The sequence below is a fragment of the Triticum dicoccoides genome, chromosome 4A (assembly GCF_002162155.2).
Source record: "Triticum dicoccoides isolate Atlit2015 ecotype Zavitan chromosome 4A, WEW_v2.0, whole genome shotgun sequence".
Classification (NCBI taxonomy): Eukaryota; Viridiplantae; Streptophyta; class Magnoliopsida; order Poales; family Poaceae; genus Triticum; species Triticum dicoccoides.
In genome coordinates this window covers 637,722,698-637,731,162 of record NC_041386.1, presented here as the reverse complement: position 1 = coordinate 637,731,162, position 8,465 = coordinate 637,722,698, and positions in this window count along the sequence as shown.

Below are 8,465 nucleotides of genomic sequence, written 5' to 3'. Positions count from 1 at the left end.
CATGCTTTGTTTCAGATTCATCCACCCATGGGTGATACATGGCAAGTTAGGGGTTGCTGCAGTTTGAGGTTAATCCCTTGATTGGCTGCTGTTTAGGGTTGATTAGATTAGTTAGCTCAGTTGGCTGCTAGACTTTAGGAGTGCATACATGGGTATGACGTGCTCTGCACATTTAGGATTGAAGTATTGTGTTGCAGTACTCAGTGACGTTAATTTAGGGCATTTCAATGTCAGTTCCACTATATTTCGGGGGACATTTAACAGTGCAATTTCATGGTTATTACAGTGTAACTTCAAGGTTCTTGCACTGTAAGTTCAGAGAATTACAATGTTAGTTTATGTGAATTCCCATGCATTTTACTGTGTAATTTAAGTGCAATGGAAATTATAGTGTAAATTCAGTGTAATTTACTATGTAAATTTACGGAAATTACACTATAATTCGTGTGCAACTTTTAGTGTAATTTACACTGTAATTTCAACGGGTTTACAGTAGAGTAATTTAAGTGTAATTACAGTGTGCACTTTAGAGCAATCATACTATATATTTAGTGAATTTAAAGTATCACTCCATACCTTTCGGGTTTGTCTTTTTTCTCTACAAGTTACTGCTATACTGTTGATTGATTCTACCCTTGCGTAAGAAACTTTGATGAGCACATAATTTTCTACTATGTAATTTGAGCAGCTTGGTAACCGTAATTTTTAGTTTCCTTTGACCCTAGGCCCTTGTGCTTTAGAATTGCTATTTTTTGTCAGTGTACATGCTAGATCATGTGGTTTATGATACTTCTCTGGTCCTTATAAACAAAGTGACATGTTTGTGCTATGGAATAGAAAGAATATTTCAGTGTCTCTCTTTAGGCCTTTTGTCGAATTGTTATGTGGTCCAGCGCAGCCTTACGAAACCGGGTTCTATGCAGTTCATGTACAGTGCAAAAATCATTATTGCAGGTCAGGCCTGTTGCATGTTTTGGGTCATTGACATGCAGGAAAGAAGGAAAAAGGATATAGAAGTATCATTTTGTTATTGGTCCAGAAATTTGAATAATGTCCAACTGATTTCAGTTGAATGACAAATAGACAATCCCTTGTTTAATCAGTAGATATACACCATTAACTCAAATAGCAAAGAAATACTAGTCCACTTATAATCGATGATTGCGCATGATGCATCCATCCATTCTATCGGAGAGGCTGTGTTTTTTTTCTTCTTGTGCTAAGGTTGATAGCATCACATATCTTATGCTTTTGTTTCTCAAGTAGAGCCTTGAGATAGATGTGTCTGCAACCGTCCTCGAATGGTTGTGCAATAATAATGGTCCTAGCTAATTACTAGTATGCACTGCTTATAAAACAACTTGCTGCTCGTTTCACTTTGAGTACGCTGTTGGTGCTAAAGTAGCAACAACAACAGCCATGCTTTGGTTCCCCAAAATTCAGATGGCACTGGCATCTCTACATACACACACATATGAATATGCACCTCGGTTTGGTTCAGTTTGCATGTGTACCATTGCTTTAACTTTGACTGAAACTATCTTGGTGGCACTTGCAGCAATGTTGTGCTCTGCCCTTGTATATGTCCTTGGAGAATATGACCATTGGACTCTAGGGGACGAACAACCTTGTCCTGCTCGAGGAGGAGGAGGATGGCCACCCCGAGCTCGAGGACGACACGGCAACAGGTAGCACTCACCTTCCTACCAAGGTGAAGGTCCGATCCGCCTGTTTAGATGGTCTGCTCTTGTCTAGTGATCTGAGGGGAGAAGAAAGCCATTGGCCTCAATTATATTTGCATGTGAGGGGAGCAATCCTTTTGGTAGATGCAGAGTATAGATTAGATATTCCACAAAACTCACCACACGAGTATACTACCTATATCCACAAAATTCACCACACGAGCATACTACCTATGTCCAAATGTGGGTGTGATACTTTCGACATGAAACATGAATATCAGGTTGGGAGTTTGGAGTTTAATCAAATAACGCAGCAAAGCGATCATCGGTAGGGCTGCACCTTTGAGGCGGCAAGGAGAGCTTCTCAAAGGAAGTACACATGGCTTATTACTGCTTGTATGTGAGTACGCAGATGTGGCATCTATGGATAGAGGGTTAGGGGCGCAACGCAAGCGGCAGTAGGGGATACACAACCTGATTTGATTTGGTCAATCACGGGAAATGGGAGAAGGCCTAGGGTGCAAAGTTTGGATCGGTGGGTTGGTAGCGTTAGGCATAATAGAGATCAAACCTTTTTCATAGGCGTATGTAGGTTATTTCCTTAAAGCATTTTATCAAAATGGTGTAGGTGGGTAATATCTCTCAACTTAAATGTGAAGGGGAGATATTATTTCCTTGTAGAGGCCGAGGAATACATGGCGTACCGCTACATATGCAACCATGATTTTTTGTGGATGGTTACGAGAGAACCTGAAAGATACCATGGACCGAAGCATGGGCACATGAAGTTCCAACACCGAAGGGTAAGGAGACGGGCCCACATCATTTACATCGGGAATATGCGACCTTGATTCTTTGTGGATGATGATGCCAAGACTATAGGATAAGGTGGATCCGGACACATGAGCAGATGAAGTGCCTGACACGAAGTAGGTTAAGGATCTAAACCCAAGTCATCTACACCGCAGATTGGTCGAAGGTGTGCCGCGAATGATAAATGTACTTGAGGGGGGAGAAAGCCTGTGAAAAGAACATACGGTTGCTCGATGATGACACATGTCTTGAGAGGATGGCGAGAACCCTAGATATGGTTAAGGCATGCCACGAGAACATCACCCCGGTCGCGAGATTCTCAGTGGTGTGCGGCAACCGAAGCCAAAAGGGCACCCCCGCAAGACCTTGAAATGCCAGAGCGGTGGGCGCACAAGCAATGGTGAGGAAAATCACATAAGGTACCAAGCAAGCCATCCTGATCAGGGCTCCATTGCCAAGCTTATGTCCACCACTGCGATTCAGACAAACTTTCAACTGGCGTCTCTGTCTTCTCAAGATTTCCACGGTCCCATCAGGATGTATATATGTACTTTGTTTATTTTGAAAATTAATATATCACCAAAGAAATTGTAGTACTTGTCATTCTTTTAATTACTTAGTAGTTTGCATGATAGACTCAATCTTATATTTACTAATTAGAGGCACCAAATAAGCGACCACGTTAATCCTCAAAAACTAAGAATATTATCCATCCGACAAGTATTAAGTATCTGTAGCCGTCCATTGGACAACTCAAGAGTCCTGGGTTACTATCCCACGTCATGCTCCATGTAATGTGAAAAAAATTCATCTCCTTGGCCAAATCCATCCCACGTCATGCTCCATGTAATGTGAAAAAAATCATCTCCCTGGCCAAATTCTTCCTCCCCCGATCTATCATGTGAGGCACTTGCGCATCATCCACAAATCCCTAGCGCAAATCCATCCCACGTCATGCTCCATGTAATGTGAAAAAAATCATCTCCCTGGCCAAATTCTTCCTCCCCCGATCTATCATGTGAGGCACTTGCGCATCATCCACAAATCCCTAGTGCTGCTCTTCCAGGTCATCCTCCTCCTTCCTATCTTTTGCTGTCTTAATACAAAACGATTCCGTGAGATCCTTGTGATCCTCTTCATCTTCATGTAGAAATCTGAACTGTCCCAACCACACTGCAGATCTGTGGTCCGTCATGGACAAAGAGAAGGCCCTTTCAATCTCCACAGATGCCATGCCCCAACCAAACCGCAACCCATGATAAACGATGTTGTTGAGAAGGAGGCGCTACCTAAGTCTAATCGGGCATATGCCATTGTTGGGGAAGCTACAAGTCGAAGAACTATGGTAGACTGATTGCAGGTAATTAAGGAGCTAGCAACGATCCAGTAGGTTTTTGTTATTAGGAATTTTTATGTAGTGCGACTTGATCTCAAAGAACAAGTACACCATTAGAGTTCGTTTTGGAGGATTTTGATGATGTGCGCTTAGTTACAGACTTATCTAAATACGTATAACTAGGGAGCTCTTTTAGGGTGATATATTATCAATGAAATGCTGAACATATGTTGGAGTTGCCCAAGATTAAGAACGAAACTCACGCACACACATATGGTCAGCTCTGTGCAGAGCACTCCTGCCACAGCCACTTCCAATGCGTACCATTACTGTCCACCGCATAGTCAGATTGCTCAATTGCTGGACATTCAATTGCCATGCAATGTGGCAGCAAACTGAATTTTCCATGACAAATTAGCATAGTCAGATTACTGAACAGCCAAGGCAGAGAAGACTGATGGTAGGCAGGGTGTGCTTGTCTGTACAAAAAACATCATAGATTTAATGAGTATGTGGGAGGTTGAAGATGATGTTCGATGAGTTCTTGGCTTTCATGAGTATGTAGTCATTTCTCCGGTTGTTGTAATTGAACACATGCATGTGTGTGTCTGCTTGTGTGCCGCTATTAGCCCCCCTCCTATAATTCAGAGTTCTTTTACAACAAATCAGAGAAGGGTAGGTAATATTCTTTGCTTGTTTCATGAAATGTGCCTGTGCAAATTTGCATCAATCCATAATGTGGTGAGATTCTAAGTAAAACGGTGGATTAATTGACATTACGAAGATGCTGAAGAGTTAAAAAAAGTATAAGAATTTAGTAGAACTAATCGATTAATTAATCATTCTTGCTGTTTTTGACTGATGCTTAGCTCGTGTTTCTAATCATTCTTACTGGTTCTGAATGATGCAAACCAGTGGCATGGACTGTTGCGTGAGATAACACTGGTTTGGACTGGTGCAGCATATGCAATACAAAAATAGTAAAAGCCAGAATTTAGTATGCGGGCATCAAAGGAACCTTTCATCTAAAAATTGAGCAACAACTCAGAGTTGAAAGTCTATTATTGTAAACATAGTCTCACAATTGTCACTTGAATGAAGTGATTCTTGGTTCAGAAATAATATGAACACTACTTGGGATAATAATTCAGCTCTAAAGCTTGAAATTGTAGAAAAACCAAAAGCCTACAAAAGAGGCTCGTCACTGCTGCCGAAAAGCAATGCCTTGTTCGGATTGTTATCTGCAAGTTTCTTCCTTTTGGGCGATGACCCATATTCGCCCATGTTCCTCTCGCCGATATCCATGTACCCACACGAATATATGTCTTCCTCAGACATGTCCTGTCCAAAAGTATACGAAAGGTATTTAGATCAACATGCAAATGATGTGGCCATTTTTTGTATAATAAGTAGGAACTTGGCAATATAACCAACCTGTTCATACATGTCATCGTCGCTATCATATGAGAATTGTGCATCATCTGAGAATGCACAATTCTTGACAATGTACAAATGACATTTCTTTAGCCCTTCTAAAGCATGCAACATTTCATGACGAGGAGTACTTGAAGTGCTATTGGTGGGATCGCCCAGCTGGCAACCATGTGAACATAGTCTTTGGTTCGGGATACACATACTGGTGATAGCCAAGTGTTGTCATGCGGCCTTACTCATTGGGGACGGCTCGTGATGTTAGCATTTACGGATGACCCTTTGTGCTAAAAGGGATCCAGGGATCAAACAGTGGTACTGGTAGTATCAGACGACTCGTGGTGTTAGTGATGTATCCGGAGGACCCGTAGTACTAGACGTGAAGAGCCATGGTCGTAGTACTACTTGTAGTGGATGGCCCACAACTACCGGCCTTACTCGTTCGGACTCAGCAATAATGGTAGTCCAAGTCCGAATCACCGTTAACTACCGATAGTCGGGGTCCAGACGAGGAGTACTTGAAGTGCTATTGGTGGGACCGCCCAGCTGGCCACCATGTGAACATAGTTTTTGGTTCGGGATACACATACTGGTGATAGCCAACTGTTTTCATGAGAATCGGTCTTACTCATTGGGGATGGCTCGTGGTGTTAGCATCTCCGGATGACCCTTTGTGCTAAAAGGGGTCCAGGGATCAACAGTGGTACTGTTAGTATCAAATGACTCGTGGTGTTAGTGATGTATCCGGAGGACCCGTAGTACTAGACGTGAAGAGCCATGGTCATAGTACTACTTGTAGTGGATGGCCCACAACTATCGGCCTTACTCGTTCGGACTCAGCATTACATAGTCCAAGTCCGAATCACCGATAACAACCGGTAGTCGGGGTCCAGACGAGGAGTACTTGAAGTGCTATTGGTGGCACCGCCCAGTTGGCCACCATGTGAACATAGTTTTTGGTTCGGGATACACATACTGGTGATAGCCAAGTGTTGTCATGAGAATCGGTCTTACTCGCTGGGGAAGGCTCGTGGTGTTAGCATTTTCGGATGACCCTTTGTGTTATTAGGGGTCCAGGGATCAACAGTGGTACTGGTAGTATCAGATGACTCGTGGTGTTAGTGATGTATATCCGAAGGACCCGTAGTACTAGACATGAAGGGCCATGGTCGTAGTACTACTTGTAGTGGATGACCCACAACTACCGGCCTTACTCGTTCGGACTCAGCATTAATGGTAGTCCAAGTCCGAATCACCATTAACTACCGGCAGTTGGGGTCCAAACGAGGAGTACTTGAAGTGCTATTGGTGGGACCGCCTAGCTGGCCACCATGTGAACATGGTTTTTGGTTTGGGATACACATACTAGTGATAGCCAACTGTTGTCATGAGAATCGGTCTTACTCATTGGGGATGGCTCGTGGTGTTAGCATCTCCGGATGACCCTTTGCGCTAAAAGGGATCTAGGGATCAACAGTGATACTGGTAGTATCAGATGACTCGTGGTGTTAGTGATGTATCCATAGGACCCGTAGTACTAGACGTGAAGAGCCATGGTCATAGTACTACTTGTAGTTGATGGCCCACAACTATCGGCCTTACTCGTTCGGACTCAGCATTACGTAGTCCAAGTCCGAATCACCGATAACAACCGGTAGTCGGGGTCCAGACGAGGAGTACTTGAAGTGCTATTGGTGGGACCGCCCAGCTGGCCACCATGTGAACATAGTTTTTGGTTCGAGATACACATACTGGTGATAGCCAAGTGTTGTCATGAGAATCGGTCTTACTCGTTGGGGACGGCTCGTGGTGTTAGCATTTCCGGATGACTTTTTGTGCTAAAAGGGGTCCAGGGTCACTGGTAGTATCAGATGACTTGTGGTGTTAGTGATGTATATTCGAAGGACCTGTAGTACTAAACGTGAAGAGCCAAAGAGATCGCTTAAGCCCGCACGCAGGCCAGAAACAGACGTGGCAGATGCTTAAAAAATACTTAAAGAAAAAAGAAACATACGTGCCATCCAATTTTTGGCTCGTAGATGAATTAACATTTATCACACGCGTATCTATCGGCCCTCCCAAAATCCGCTCCCACCTCCCCCATTATCTACAACAGCCTCCGATCCAACTGGCCTAGCCGGCTCGAACGCTGATTCCCCACTCATATTCCGGACGTCGTCCCACACGCGACCTTCTCCTCCAAGGCCAGTCCCATCAAACGCCGTCGCCCTGTTCACCGGCTGTATCGGAGCCGCCGTCGTCACCCACGGGAACGGAGCCGCCGGCGACCGCCCATCTGACCTACGGAACACGACGTCAGTCCACACGTTGGATTTAAGGTGAGAATGCCCGCTCTTGTCATCAGTTAGAACTAAGGCAACAGATGAGATGATTTAAAACGAAATAATGGATTCCGCCTATTCTGCGCATGAACCCATCATGAGATCTTATGGGTTTTTCTCTGAATTTTGCTCCGTCCACAGCATCGTGCTCCTACATGATTATGTTGGAACGGAGCCGCCGGCAACCACCCCACCCGGCCTGTGTGATATGACGGTACTGCTTCCTCTTCATCCACTCATCCGCTTCATGGTGAGAACGCCTGATCTTACACCTGTTAGTCAACGGTGAGGTCAACATAATCCAAAACTCTATACAAATATCAAATGGCAGAATCATTCAGTACGTACCACGTATTATATTCACATAAACAACAGTAGAGAAAATTGATCCAGTCTATCTTTGTGCATATTTTCCAGGAATGACTAGCTCTTCCTATAGTTCTGCACTAAGAGGCCACCTGCACTAAAACTGGTCTTGGAGGGCTAACACAGATGAAGTCAGTGTCTCTCCGGCGGTATATGTTGGTGCTACTAGCCAAGAGCTACATCAGCAAAAAGCAGAGTATTCACATTGCTGGTAAGGACATTCCTATAACTCCAACAGATGTGTATGAATTAATGGACCTTCCAAATATATAGGAAGAGCTGTAAACCTGTTAAGCGCTTATCAAACAGACGGAAGACTTAAGCTGAGTGACCTTGATAAGAAAATTAAAGCCTCCAAAACTCCAGATGATCATTTCATCAGGCGCTTTGTTTTGTATGCTATTGGCACTATATTAGCACCCACGGTACAGGATTATGTCGACACCAAATATTTCATCCTTGTACAAGACGTCGCAAGAATTCCCAACTTTAACT